Source organism: Scyliorhinus torazame, chromosome 6 (genome assembly GCF_047496885.1).
Source record: "Scyliorhinus torazame isolate Kashiwa2021f chromosome 6, sScyTor2.1, whole genome shotgun sequence".
Classification (NCBI taxonomy): Eukaryota; Metazoa; Chordata; class Chondrichthyes; order Carcharhiniformes; family Scyliorhinidae; genus Scyliorhinus; species Scyliorhinus torazame.
The window spans coordinates 62161822-62176069 of record NC_092712.1 but is presented as its reverse complement, the minus strand read 5'-3'; the positions used below and the strand labels follow the sequence as shown (position 1 = coordinate 62176069).

Genomic DNA, 14248 nt, shown 5'->3' with positions numbered 1-14248 from the left:
CAATCTACTTGCCATGAATGAAGCTGTTCATGGCAACACTGGTAGGAGTGACCACGTACAATCCTTGCAAGGACCAAGTCTTGTCTTCATACTGCGTCATTTTACATCATGTCATGTCGTATTACCACTATGCTAAGTGGGATAATTTAAGAAGAGATCAAACAGCATAAAGTTGGACATCCATGGAGAGCTGTATGCTATCAGCTGCAACAGAACTGAAAACCACCATAATCTGCAAATTCCTGGGATGGTATATCCCTCACTTCTCCATTATCAACAAGTCAGACAACCAACCCTGGTTTAGCGAAGGGTGGAGGTGAGCATGTCAGGTCCAGCAGTAGCCATACCAGAAAGGGAGGTACAAACTTGGTGAAGCTGCAAGACAGAACTATATGTATGTTAAACAGAAAAATAAGCATGCCATGAACAAAGCTAAATGATCCAACAATGAAAGATCAAGTCAGAACTCTGTAACCCACATCTAACTGGGAGGCAATTAAGCAATGAACAAGAAGATGCTTCTCCATAAATAACACCATCCTCAGGCATTGCCGAGCACCTAGGCATAAAACATAAAAACTTAAGAATTTGCAACCTTCCTCTGTCAGAAGTGCCAAGTGTCCAACCTGCCACTGCTCGAGTCCGCATCACAAAAGCTTGTTTTCAGCTATAGCTCCAAGAAAGGCCAAGTGAGGAGGACACAGGAAAAGCAACTGTCCCTGACACATTCTGGCTGTGGTGCTGAAGGTCTGAGCTCTAGAACATGCCACGGCCCACCAAGCGGTTCTAGTACAGCTGCAACATAAACACCTGCGTGACAAGGTGGAGAATTGCCTAGTTACCTTATCCACACAATGCAGCATAAATTCAAACTTGCCTATTTACTATTCTATAAACCTACTCCCAATTATTAGCAAAATGTTGGGAGGAATCATCAATAATGCTATGCAGAGACACTTACAATAAGCTGCCCATCACTCCCAAGTGTGCATTTGCCATGGACAACCAGTTAGCCTTTGTCTAAACATGGACATGAGGGAAATCCCAGAAGTGAGGTGATAAAGACATCAAGGCAGCATTTGAAGAATTAGGGCATCCTGCTAAAACTGAAGTCAATTGGGATCGGGGGAAAATTCTCCAAGAATGGAGTCATACCTGGCACAAAAAAAGCTGGTTGTGGTTGCTAGAGATCAATCATCTCAGCCCCAGGACATGGTTGCAGGAGTTCCACAGGGCATTGTCCCAAGCCCAACTTCCTTCAGCTGCTTCATTAATGTGATAGTCAATACTGAGGAGGACTGCAACAAATTACAGGAGGACATTAATAAACTTGCAGAATGGGCATTGGCAAAAGAAGTTCAACATAGATAAATGTGAGATTGTACATTTTGGTAGGAAGAATAGTGATGGCATTTGTTGCTTCAAAGGTGAAATTCTAGGTTGGATACAGGAACAAAGAGATCTTTGGAGAATGAATATATCAATCACTAAAAGTTGCACCGCAGGTTAACAAGGCCATAAAAAAGCTAACCAAGCACAGTTTTATTTCTAGAAGGGTAGAATTGAAAAATTGGATTTGTTTATTGTCACGTGTACCGAGGTACAGTGAAAATTATTTTTCTGCGAGCAGCTCAACAGATCATTAAGTACATGAGAAGAAAAGGGAATAAAAGAAAATACAGAATAGGGCAACACAACATATACAATGTAACTGGCATCGGATGAAGCATACAGGGGTGTAGTGTTAATGAAGTCAGTCCATAAGAGGGTCATTTAGGAGTCTGGTGACAGTGGGGAAGAAGCTGTTTTTGAGTCTGTTCGTGCGTGTTCTTAGACTTCTGTATCTCCTGCCCGATGGAAGAAGTTGGAAGAGTGAGTAAGCCGGGTGGGAGGGATCTTTGATTATACTGCCCGCTTTCCCCAGGCAGCGGGAGGTGTAGATGGAGTCAATGGATGGGAGGCAGGTTTGTGTGATGGACTGGGCGGTGTTCACGACTCTGAAGTTTCTTGCGGTCCTGGGCCGAGCAGTTGCCATACCAGGCTGTGATGCAGCCTGATAGGATGCTTTCTATGGTGCATCTGTAAAAGTTGGTAAGGGTTAATGTGGACATGCCGAATTTCCTTATGTGAAAAATTATGTGAAACGTGTATTGAGCCTTGTTTAAACCACAGAGGCCCATGGCTTGGTGTGATCATGGGAATGCAGTGGGTGGAAGGGGAGGGATGGTTGCCCACATTCTGCCTGTTCTAGGAGGTTTGCTCTTGGACCTAAAAAATAATTCTAATCTTGGACTATTTTGCACCCTTCCTCCTTCAACCAGGTTTTTAAATGAGCAGAGAACCCAGTAAACCTGTAAAATTGCATGCCAATTCCACACACAACAGAGGATCTCCAACTTGTATTGACTCAAGAGTCTGGCCTGATATACACTGGTGCCTGGGCCATCTAGTGGAAGACTGCAACACAAATAGAACAAAGCAAGCATGTTATCAGGAAAGGCTGAACATGCTGAGGCTCTTGTCTCTAAAAGAGAGGAGACTGAGGGACGGCCTGATAAAAGATCTTTGAAAATTTTTGAAAATTGTTTGATAGGTTAGTCAGAGAGGTGTTTCCAGTTTTGTGAGAGACCAGAGCCAGGGGCCATTATTATAAGAAAGTTATCTGTAAGTCCTCTAGGGGATTCAAAATAAAGTTCTTTACCCAGAGAATGGATAGAATATGGATCATGTTACCACGAGTAGTAGCTGAAGCAAACAGCACCAATGCATTTCAGAAGCTAGATAAGCACATGAGGGGGAAAAGAATAAGGATGTGTTAATGGTAATAGGATTAGATGAAGAAGGATGGGAGCTGGATCATGTGAAGCATAAACATTTGCATAGGCCTATCATCCAAAAGGTTGGCTTCTGTGCCATCATACAAACAATGACAATGTGTCAATCAATCATCTCAATTTTAGCTCTGATATTCAGTTTACACCAGGGTTAAGGAGACAAAATCCACTCCAAGATCTCCAACCAATTAATCAGATCCAAGTTGCAAAATTGGGCACTATCCTACTACAAGTTCAGTTCTTCCCTCCTTCCATTTTGCTTTTACATCTCTACAATAGATGTATGTAAAACACATGTATGACTTATCCGAAGGATGCATGTAGGATCCTAGCATATGGATCAAACAAGCAAACCCAAACAACAATACAAGTTCAAGTTTACAACTTCAACTAAGCTCATTAGATCATTCTTGTTGCAAATAAAGCAATATCATGCTTTGCTGTTTTTGCTGTATGGCATGGTTTCCTGCATTAAAAAAATTTAAGGTTTTGTTTGGTTTGGAAATACATAAAAGTCACAACACATACAAACAAACCAAACCATTCAGCCCAACCAGTCCATGTTAGTTTACTCTCCATCTAATACGAACATACAAAATAGGAGCAGAGGAGGACATTTACCTACTCGACACATCTTTTGGGTTGTGGGGGTGAGACCCAAGCAGACACAGGGAGCATGTGCAAACTCCACACAGTGACCCGGGGCCGGGATCTAACCCGGGTCCTTGGCGCTGTGAGGCAGTAGTTCTAACCACTGGGCCAACGTGCCGCTCCTTTGAATCGTTCATCCTGTCATAATTTTAAATGCTTCCATCATATATTTCTTTGTGGGCATCGCTGGTTAGGCCAGCATTTGTTGCCCATCCTTAGTTGCTCTTCCGAAGGTAATGGTGAGCTGCCATCTTGAACTGCTGCAGTCTGAGCTGTTAGGGAAGGAATTCCAGGATTTTGATCCAGCTTTAAAGGAACAGTGATAGATTTCCAAGTCAGGATGGTGAGTGACTTGGAGGGGAACCTGCTCAGTCTTTCTCGATGTTAATGGTGTGGGTTTGGAAGGTGCTGTCTAAAAAGCCTTGGTGAGGTCCTGCAATGCATCCTGTAGATGGTACACTGCTGCTACTGTTCATCGGTGGTAGAAGGATTGAATGGTTGCGGGAGGAGTAGTAATCAGATGGGCTGCTTTGTCCTGGATGATGTTGAGCTTCTGGAGTGTTGTTGGAGCTGCACTCATCCAAGCAAGGGGAAAGTATTCCATCACACTGCTGACTTGTGCCTTGTAGATGGTGAACAGGCTTTATTTTTGAGGGGGGGGGGGGGGTGAGTCACTCGCCGTGGGCCTCCTAGCCTTTGACCTGCTCTGGTAGCCACAGTATTTATATGGCTTGTCCAGTTCAGTTGCTGGTCAATGGTCACCTCCAGAATATTGACAGTAGAAGATTCAGCAATGGTAATGTCACTGAACGTCAAGGGGCAATGATTAGATCCTCTCTTGTAGATGGTGACTGCCCGCCATTTGTTTGCCATGAGTTACTTCCCGTTTGTCAGCCCAAGCCTGGATATTGTCCAGGTTTTTCTACATTTGGAGATTAACTGCTTCAGTATCCGAGGACTGGGAGGTAATTGATGAAGCAGCTTAAAATGGTTTGGCCTAGGACCCCGAGGAACTACTGCAGTGATGTTCTGGAGTTGAGATGATTGACCTATGGCCATAAGAACCATCTTACTTTGTACCAGGTATGACCACAGTGGAGAGTGTCCTCCCCCACCCCCCCCCACCCCCCCACGATTTCCATTGACTCAGCCTCCTTAATGCCATACTCAGTCAAACGTTGCCTTGATGTCAAGAGCAGTCACTCTCCCCTCACCTCTGGCATTCCGCTCTTTTGTCCATGTTTGAACCAAGGCAGTAATGAAGTCAGGAGCTGTGTTTGTGTAACCTACCTCTTCACTCACCTGATGAAGGAGCTGTGCTCCAAAAACTAGTGATTCCAAATAAACCTGTTAGACTTTAAGACTTCTGACTGAGCCCACCTTAGTCCAACGCCGACATCTTCACATCATTTCCTCCAAGTGGTGTTCAACATAGAAGAGTAATAATTCATCAGCTAAAGGGATGGACGATACATGGTAATCAGCAGTAGGTTTCCTTTCCCATGTCTGACCTGGTGTCATGAGACTTCATGGGGTCCAGAGTCAATGTTGAGGGCTTCCAGAACAACTGCCTCCAGACTGTATACTACTCTTCTGTCACTTCTGCTGGGTCTGTTCTGCCAGTGATACAGGACATACCCAGGAATAGTGATGGTGCTAACTAGAACATTATCTGTAAGGTATGATTCTGTGAGTATGACTATGTCAAACTGTTGCTTAACTGGTATGTGAGACAGCTCTCCAAACTTTGGCACAAACCATCAAATGTTAGCAAGGAGGACTTTGCAGGGTTCTTGGACTTTCCAGTGCCTAGGTCAATGCCGGGTGGTCCTTCCAGTGTAATTCCTTTGTGTTTCCTTTGCACCAGTTTAATACAACTGAGTGGCTTAAGAGTCAGACCAGGTAAGGGCGGCAGGTATCCTTCCCTAAAATACAATAGTGAACCAGTTGGGTATTTACGACAATCGTTTCATGGTCCGACTTTTAATTCCAGATGTTTTATTCAGTTTAAAATCCACCATCTGTCTTGGTGGGATTCGAATCAGAGTCCCCAGAAGATTACCCTGGGTGTCTGGATTACTAGAGCAGCGAAAATACCACTGTGCCACCGTCTCCCCAATTATTGTACAATTATTATTGCATAATCTGTGTACTAATAAAAAGGACCCAATTTTTCAAGCTTTTCTTCCGAATTGTATTGCTTACATTGTATTGTTTAAAGTATACACAGTAGATACTGATAAATATTTTTGTTCATTCAGGAGTTTTACAATATGGACAAAGTTATTTTCTGTAATAGGCTGGCTAGTGATTCCTAGGAGGATTGTTTGTGCAACTAGTCAAATTTATTTCTTGTTCTGGTCCACATAATAGACTAAAACACTCCTAGCAGGAGAGGCATGTGGCGCAGTGGTTAGCACTGGGACTGCAGTGCTGAGGACCCAGGTTCGAAAACTGGCCCTGGGTCACTGACCGTGTGGAGATTGCACATTCCCCCCATATCTGCGTGGGTTTCACCCCCACAACGCAAAGATGTGCAGATTAGGTGGATTGGGCACGCTAAATTGCCTCTTTATTGAAAAAAAATAATTGGGTACTCTAAATTTTTTTTTAAAACACGACTAGCAAAAATCCGTTCCAAATGTAGCGCTTTCACAAAATCTTGAATGCAAAAACAAATGAAACAGCAATCATGTCCTACAGCAGAAGCTTGAAGCCATGTGTATATTTATGGAGGCCAGGAATAGCAGCCAAATTTTGAAAATAAACATAACTGGAATGAAAACAACGGTTCAATTGTTTATGAAACACTTGTCCAAAATGCAACCCATTCCAAAAACTTCTATAGGCATGAAGACGAGTGGTGGGCAGCCTGGGATCCAAGTCCAGCTCACAAGACATTTAGTTTACCGTTGCCCACGAGCAGAGTTGCCAGGTTCCACTGGTTTGCGCCTGCATAATGTTTTTTCCTACTGAAATGACTAAAGTGATACACACGTACAGCAAGGGCATGTGAAGTGATGTGCGTGCTGATTGCAAACAATATTGACTGCAAGAGCAGTGTACTCCCTCTGCAGCCAACCAAAACGTAAATATTTCTTTTGATTTTACAATTAAATCTGTGTACTCATAAAAAGGACCCAATTTTTCAAGCTTTTCTTCCGAATTGCATTTCTTACAATTTTCAAGAATTTTCTAGAACTGATTATGAAATATTTGGTGTGTATTAAACGTATTATTCCTGGGATTATGGTTAGTAAACATGCCCGATTTCAATTTGTGGCTGGAATGGCAGAGGGCCAATCATGTAGCCCATTCACCTGCCTAGGATACCTATCACTGATATAGACTATCCCCTTAGTAATTTAAAAAGATCTTGTGCAATTTAACAAAAATCAATCCCAGAACATATGACGGTTGGCTATAAGACTGAGGAAAGCAACTGAATTAACAATTTACTTAGGCAGAGCAACTGACTGGAGGAGATTATGAATGGACTTGTATACAAGTGGAATAAAATGCACTGAGCAAAACACTAGGATACTGACCATAAAGCTACTTTTGACATTCAACAAGCAGAAAGCGATACAATGAAAAGTTAACCGGTTCGTTATTATACTTAAACTTCAGCTTTGATGACACTAGTTTTAGTTGTTTAGCACTTCCCTCACCCACCACAATCTTTGTGTTGTTAGGATGCTGATCTGACATCATGTTGTGGATGAGTCCTCCAACTGAATATCAGGAAAGCTGAAATCATCCAACTCCAATTTTTTTACTGGTCATATTCTCAGGCTGAACACAAAGATCATCGCTTCTCAGCCGAGCGCGAGGTCAGATGTAATGCCTGGATCTGGTATGTCTCTCTTCTGGAGACCATGAAATGGATTCAATTTGAATTTGAATTGGTTTTGGTGCAGGCAAGGAGATGGATTAGGAGTTTGCCCCTGTCCACTCTGAGCTTTGTCTTTGTAACTCTGATAAAGGAATTTTAAAAATGAACACAAAGTGGCAAACTTACAGCTTCTTGGTCAAGCCGGAGCTGATAATCCCTCCATCTTGTTTATCACTAATACTGCTTACTTCCACCATAAAATTCCTATTCATTCCTTTCCTCACCTATATTACTGCTGAAAAACCTGTGTCAGTGTGTCACCTCAACATCCATTTTCGCCAAAGGTCTTCATGCTGCCTCCCATCCTTTATAAACTTATTTGTCCAACACACAGGTGCTTTAAAATGGCTCACACCCAGCTATGTTAGTTCCTTGACTCCCATTGCATTAGTTAAAATCGTCATCTGAAAAAGTCTTCAATTCCTTGCACCACCGTTAAAATCTCTGTGGTACCCCGGTGGCAAGTGTGATCACGAACAGGCAGAGGTCTGACTATTTCCATCTTTATAGAGGGACAAGGCAGGGGTGTCCCATGTCTCCGTTACTGTTTGCATTGGCAATTGAACCCCTGGCCATAGCACTGAGGGGCTCCAGGAAGTGGAGGGGAGTACTCAGGGGAGGAGAAGAACACCGGGTATCATTGTATGCAGATGATTTATTGCTGTATGTTGCGGACCCAATGGAGGGGATGCCTGAGATAATGCAGACACTCAGGGAGTTTGGGGAATTCTCGGGGTACAAATTGAATATGGGGAAGAGTGAGTTGTTTGTGGTGCATCCGGGGGAGCAGAGCAGGGGAATAGATGATTTACCGCTGAGGAAGGTAACAAGAGATTTCCGGTACTTAGGGATTCAGATAGCCAGGAGTTGGGGAACCTTACATAGGCTTAATCTAACACGATTGGTGGAACAGATGGAGGAGGACTTCAAGAGATGGGACATGGTGCCCCTGTCACTGGTGGGTGGAGTGCAGGCGGTCAAAATGGTAGTCCTCCCGAGATTCCTTTTTGTGTTTCAGTGCCTCCCGGTGATGGTCACGAAGGCTTTTTACAAGAAAATCGAGAAAAGTGTCATGAGTTTTGTGTGGGCTGGGAAGACCCCGAGAGTGAGGAGGGGGTTTTTGCAGCGTAGCAGGGATAGGGGGGAACTGGCACTACCGAGCTTAAGTGAGTACTACTGGGCCGCCAATATCTCAATGGTGTGTAAGTGGATGGGAGAAGGGGAGGGAGCGGCATGGAAGAGATTGGAGATGGCGTCCTGCAAAGGAACCAGCCTACAAGCACTGGCGACGGCGCCGTTGCCGTTCTCCCCGAAGAAATACACCACAAGTCCAGTGGTGGTGGCAACACTGAAAATTTGGGGGCAGTGGAGATGACATAGGGGAATGACGGGAGCCTCGGTGCGGTCCCCGATAAGAAATAATCATAAGTTTGTCCCGGGGAGAATAGATGGGGGATTTAGAGCATGGCAGAGAGCTGGGATTGTGCAACTGAGGGATCTGTTCTTAGACGGGACGTTTGCGAGTCTGGGAGCGCTGACGGAAAAATATGGGTTGCCCCAAGAGAATGCATTTCGGTACATGCAATTGAGGGCTTTTGCGAGGCAACAGGTGAGGGAATTCCCGCAGCTCCCGACGCAGGAGATTCAGGATAGAGTGATCTCAGGGACATGGGTGGGGGATGGTAGGGTGTCGGATATATACAGGGAAATGAGAGACGAGGGGGAGATTATGGTGGATGAGCTGAAGGGAAAATGGGAAGAAGAGCTGGGGGAAGAGATTGAAGAGGGGCTGTGGGCAGATGCCCTACGTAGGGTAAACTCTTCATCCTCGTCCGCCAGGCTTAGCCTGATACAATTCAAGGTTTACAATTCAAGGTTTTGCACAGGGCGCATATGACCGGAGCAAGGCTCAGTAAATTTTTCGGGGTAGAGGATAGGTGTGGGAGATGCTTGAGAAGCCCAGCAAACCACACCCACATGTTTTGGTCATGCCCGGCACTGCAGGGGTTCTGGGTGGGGGTGGCGAATGTGCTTTCGAAGGTGGTGGGGGTCCGGGTCGAGCCAAGCTGGGGGTTGGCTATATTTGGGGTTGCAGAGGAGCCGGGAGTGTAGGAGGCGAGAGGGGCTGATGTTTTGGCCTTTGCGTCCCTAGTAGCCCAGCGAAGGATATTGCTTATGTGGAAGGAAGCCAAACCCCCAGGCGTGGAGACCTGGATAAACGACATGGCAGGGTTTATAAAACTAGAACGGATAAAGTTTGCACTAAGGGGTTCGGCTCAAGGGTTCACCAGGCGGTGGCAACCGTTCATTAACTACCTCGCAGAACGATAAAACGAGGCCCAGGCCATAGTAGAAGCTGTGCGGCATTGGGGGCATTTCCTGGCCGGCAGGAGATTCACTCCCCTCACTGACCAACGGTCGGTGGCCTTCATGGTCGATAATGCACAGCGGGGCAAGATAAAGAACGGCAAGATCTTACGGTGGAGGATCGAACTCTCCACCTACAACTATGAGATCTTCTATTATCCTGGGAAGCTAAACGAGCCCCCGATGCCCTGTCCCACAGCACATGTGCCAAAGCACAAGTGGACCGCCTCTGAGCCCTCCACGAGGATCTCTGCCACCCGGGGGTCACTCGATTCTTCCATTTCATTAAGATCCGCAATCTGCCCTACTCCATCGAGGAGGTCAGGACAGCCACCAGGAACTGCCAAATCTGCGCGGAGTGCAAGCCGCACTTCTACAGGCCAGAGAAAGCACACCTGATAAAGGCTTCCCGCCCCTTCGAACGCCTCAGTATGGACTTCAAAGGGCCCCTCCCCTCCACCGACTGCAACACGTACTTCCTGAACGTGATTGACGAGTACTCCCGGTTCCCATTCGCCATCCCCTGACCCGACATGACCGCAGCCACCGTCATAAAAGCCGTCCACAGTATCTTTACGCTGTTCGGTTTCCCCGCCTACATACATAGCGATAGGAGGTCCTCCTGTATGAGCGACGAACTGCGTCAATTCCTGCTCAGCAAAGGCATTGCCTCGAGCAGGACGACCAGTTACAACCCCCGGGGAAATGGACAGGGAGAGAGGGAGAACGGAACGGTCTGGAAGACCGTCCTACTGGCCCTACGGTCCAGGAATCACCCAGTCTCCCGCTGGCAGGAGGTCCTCCCGGATGCCCACCACTCCACCCGGTCACTGCTGTTTACCATGACCAACCAAACACCTCACGAACGTCTCCTGGTCTTCCCTAGGGAATCCTCCTCCGGGACCTTGCTCCCAACCTGGCTGGCAGCTCCTGGACCCATCCTGCTCCGCAAACACGTGCGGGCGCACAAGTCGGACCCATTGGTCGAGAAGGTCCATCACCTCCACGCTAACCCTCAGTGCGCCCACGTGGCGTACCCCGGCGGCCGACAGGAAACGGTCTCCCTACGGGACCTGGCGCCCGCTGGATCCCCACACACACCCCCACCACCAATCCCACCCTCCCTCCCACCCGCGCACCCCACAGCCGCCCCCTTCCCAGGTGGATCGGTCCTACCACCGGCCCCGTCTAGGGGTAATGAAGCTGCCGAAGAAGCCAAAGCCACGCTCCCGGAGCCACAGATGCCCGAGCCGGCGCCTGCATCACCACCGAAGCTACGACGATGGCAGAGGACGACCAGGGCCCCCGATCGAGTAATTGCTTCATTCTGAACTGTAAATAAATTTTGTAAATAGTTGCGATGTAACGAGGCAAAACCACTGTACTGATGTATACCAGGTACCTCCGTAACCTTAACCTCTACCACTGTGTAACGCGAAGCCACCACCCCCGCCGGACTCTTTTTTTAACAGGGGGTGAATGTGGTAGTCGGTATTAGCAGTATTCCAGTACACTGCAATGCTGTAAGACCATTGGTGTAGAAGGTACTATTTTCATTGGTTAAGCCTGCCTGCTGATTCCGCCCAGTAAGGCGGAGTATAAGGGCCCGTGTCTCCCCAGCAGCTGCCTTCTGTACCTGCGCTGCTGGGGGAAACATCTAGTTTAATTAAGCCTTCAATTGTCTCCAATCTCGCTTCTGGATTTATCGATAGAGCGCCAATCTCAAAAGCCCATCTTCTCATACAAGCTGCTAATTCTTGTACTCTGATTTAACATCCACTCCTTTACTCCTTCTGTCTACTAATTTTCACTTCTCAATGTTTTTTTTTTAATTAAAAGGGGTTTACATTATTATTTAAACCTTAGAGGCAGCACGGTAGCACATTGGTTAGCACTGTTGCTTCACAGAGCTATGGTCCCAGGTTTGATTCCCATTTGGGTCACTGTTTGTGCGTAGTCTGCTCGTTCTCCCCATGTCTGCGTGAGTTTTCTCTGTATGCTCCGGTTTCCTCCCACAAGTCCCAAAAGACGTGCTTGTTAGGTGAATTGGACATTCGGAATTCTCCCTCTGTGTATCCGAACAGGCGCCGGAATGTGGCGACCAGAGGATTTTCACAGTAACTTCATTGCAGTGTTAATGTTAGCCTACTTGTGACAATAATAAGGATCATCATTATACAAATGCTGGCCTTTTGTTTGAAAGCGAGAGAGACCAACCAGTTCACTGAACTAAAAACACTAAAATGTTTATCAATACTGAAATAAATGAAATTTGACTCGAGAAAAGTACATGATTGTAGAATTAGCAACAAAGTGCCTGTGAAGGCAAAAAGAAAATGAAGAACAGAGAGGTTAAGTGAGGCATGATCGAATATTTTTAAACTGCACTAAAAATACAGAATGAACTGTTCTAGTGATGCAAGGGAAGGCATTTTCAGTGACTGCGTATCATGAAGTTCAGGGAACTCAGGGCTTCCTGCATGGTGCGCTGACGCATCTGTAATGTTCTGCACACTCTTCTCCAAGAGTAATTATGTTTAAACATTTTGGGAAGACTGCAATCTCTACAAACTCTAAAACTTAATTCCCATCTGCGCTTTACTCTCAGGTTGAACCAAGCAATTTCAAGCCTCAGCATTCTATTCAAATCACAGTTAAGCTTCCAACTCCATATTCTCTCCGTCACAAAGATCCCGCATTGCTACCTCAGTAACACTTACTGGTTCCATCCCTCTCAGCCTGCCTGTCTTTGAAAAGGCTTTGTTACTTCCAGGATTTACTTGGAAAGTTTTTCCACCTTGTTGGACGAGAAATATCATAGCTGCTCTAGGAGAGCTTGACTAGAGGCATGGGGTAGAGGAGGGGATAATTCTGGTGGACAGGTCTTCAGCACCACGTCACTGCCCAAAGCTTTATCCATATCCAATATCCTCAGCATCATGTAAAATTAAATTGATACAAAAAATGTCCATGCTAATAACTCTTTTACAATATTAATCAAGGTGTTTTATTAACCATCAACTCTCATACAGAGAGTTGGTGTTGATGTTATCAAGCTGACAATCAGGTAAAAGTAGGGAACAAATAGAACTTAACCTACATATGAACATAAAGATTAGGAGATGGACTAGGGCATTCAGCCTCTCGAGCTTGTACAAGATCATATCTAATTGTGGCCTCAATTCCACATTTTGCCTCCTCCTGATTGAAAGAGTCTTGACTAACAAGGGAGTCAAAGGTCATCTATCTCTGTCTTAAACATTTTCAACAGTGCTGCCTCCACCATTCTTTGGGAAAGAAAGTTCCAAAGATTCATGACTTTCAAAGAAAAAAAACCTCATTTCCAACTTAAATGGGAGACCCTTATTTTTAAATTGCGTCTCCCAGTTCTAGTCTCACCCCCAAGGGAAAACATCCTTGCACATTCATCCTGCCAAGTCTCCACAAGATCTTATATATTTCAATAAGATCACCTCCCATTCTTCTAAACTCCAATAGGTACAGGCCCAGCCTGTCCAACGTTTCCTCATCAGATAGACCCACCATCAGAGATATCAGGCGAGTGAGCCTTCTCTGATCTGAGCTAACACACTAATATCCTTTCTTCTTACCAACGGAACATCCCTACTTTTATAATACATTCTCCTTGCAATAAATGACAATATTCCATTGGCTTTCCAAATCACTTGCTGCACATATGTACTAAATTGTGTGAGTTCATGTACGAGAACACCCAGATCCCTCCATACCTCAAGAGTGCAATCTCTCTCCATTCAAATATCAGTTGACTAGTAGTAGAGGCCCAGGCCACTGCACTGGGGCCACAGGGACACAAGTTCAAATCCCACCATGTTAGCTGGTGGAATTTGCATTCAGTTAATAAATCTGGAATATAAAATTAGTCTCAGTAATGGTGACTATGGAGCTATCATCATCGTTGTAAAAACCCATCTGGTTCACTAGTGCTCTTTGGGAAGGAAATCTGCCATCCTTACCCGGTCTGGCCCATCTGTGACTCCAGACCCACAGCAATGTAGTTGACTCTTAACTTCCCTCTGAAATGGCCTAGCAAATCACTCAGTTCAAAGGCATTTGGGGATAGGCAACAAATGTTGACCTCGGCAGCAAGGCCCACATCCCATGAAATTATTATTTTTAATGATTCTTTCTGCCAAAATGCCAAATTCACATTTTTCACACATTATACTCAACCTGCCAATTCTTTTCCCCCCACTCATTTAATCTATATGTGTTCCTTTGCAGACTCCTTGGGCTGGATTCCCCGCCAGTGGGATTCTCCGTTGCACCGGCAGTGCACCAATGCCCATGGGTTTCCCGGTGATGTGAGGTGGCCACAATGGGAAACCGAAGAACAGCACTTTCACAGATTCCCCTTCATCCATGATGCTTGCTATTTCTTCTCCAATAAATTAGTCAAACATAATTTCCCTTTGACAAAACCACGTTAACTCTGCTTTTTCTAAGTGTTCTGCTATAATCT

At 45.6% G+C, this 14248-nt stretch overlaps 1 protein-coding gene across 7 annotated transcripts in view; it reads right to left on the bottom strand.

Annotated features, from left to right (window-relative positions):
* LOC140424818 (uncharacterized) overlaps window positions 1-14248 on the bottom strand; it is a 223961-nt gene that overhangs the window by 155120 nt on the left and 54593 nt on the right. The gene's annotated exons all lie outside the window — the stretch shown is intronic.